Here is a 1,272-nt window from a genome sequence, read left to right as displayed (position 1 = left end):
CCTCCACCACTCTTCAAATTTGGAATAATGTCACTAGGAAGTCCTCTCTTTTATGGAGGGTGTTGTTCTCTAGAAATGTCTTACATCTGTGACTCGAGCTTCTGAATGGAAGCCCTGTGAGATCCTACAGTTTCAATTAGCCCCTTCAAAGTTTTATTAGATTTCTCTTGGGTAGCTAGTACCTTTTCAAGCATGGTCTCCAACCTAGAACTTTCTTGCTCATTTGATTGACCCTTTGATGGAATATAGGGATTGGAACTCCTATTTCCAAAATTATTATTTTTGTTGTAGTTCCTTTGGTTCCAGCCACCATAGTTGTTGTTGTTATTACCTTGTCCCTGTTGAGATCTCCATTGATTCTGGTTCTGATTCTGATAACCTCTTCGGTAGTTCTGCCTTTGGTAACCCCTTGAGAGTTATCCATATAATTAGCATCTTCATACTGTATAGGAGGTCCCTCTTTATATAGACCCTCTTGAACTTGGTACATCCCCTTAGGCATTCCCTGCACCGCTTCGACACATTCACTTTCTTCACCTTTCTATCATCAAATCTCTTTGTCAGCAAAGAAATATTGGTTACAAGTTGAGCTAGAGTTTGTTGAGCCTCTAGATTTTCTTTCACCATACTATAGATCATTGGAGCTCCATAGGCTACACTATCAGTACCACCCGAATGCCATACTTGATAGTGAGTAGTAAGCTTATTAAGAAACTGAGTGATTCGGGCATATGTCTTGTCCATGAAACACCCACCAGCTGCATTATTCGCCACTGCTTGTGTCAATGGATTGAACCCTCTATAGAACTTCTCCATCAATATAAGCTCTGGAAAATCATGATTTGGAGACTTTTGAAAATACTCCTTGAATCTCTCCCAAGCTTTATATAATTGCTCCCCCGGAAGCTATTTGAATTCATAGATCTTATCACGAATTTCAGCTTTCTTGCTCAGCGGAAACCACTTCTTGAGAAAAATAGCAACCCGTTTTCCCCACGTGTGAATACTGTTGTGGGGTAGTTTCTCAAACCAAACTCTTGCTTTGCCGTCTAAAGAATATTTGAAAACTCTTAGCCGAATAGCATCATCATGAACAACATTCTACATTTGTTTTGCACAAACACCCACGAAATTCTTCAAGTGTTGATGAGGGTTATCATCGGTAGAGTTTCGAAACTATCCCTCAGTTTTGAGCAGTTGGTAGATAGTGGAATCAATATTGCAATTTGCGACATTCACCCTAGGTGGAACAATAGCAGATGCATATTCCAC

General features: G+C 40.0%; 1 non-coding gene across 1 annotated transcript; it reads left to right on the top strand.

The window, feature by feature from the left end:
• The first annotated feature begins 832 nt into the window (after positions 1–832).
• LOC132629534 (small nucleolar RNA R71) lies at positions 833–938 on the top strand. Its single transcript, XR_009578305.1, has one exon. It is a non-coding gene; the product is annotated as a small nucleolar RNA R71 (small nucleolar RNA).
• The last annotated feature ends 334 nt before the right edge of the window (positions 939–1,272 follow it).

This window comes from Lycium barbarum, chromosome 2, assembly GCF_019175385.1.
Source record: "Lycium barbarum isolate Lr01 chromosome 2, ASM1917538v2, whole genome shotgun sequence".
NCBI classification, from domain to species: domain Eukaryota; kingdom Viridiplantae; phylum Streptophyta; class Magnoliopsida; order Solanales; family Solanaceae; genus Lycium; species Lycium barbarum.
The sequence above is the reverse complement of the archived record's forward strand: the minus strand, read 5'-3'. Positions and strand labels throughout refer to the sequence as shown.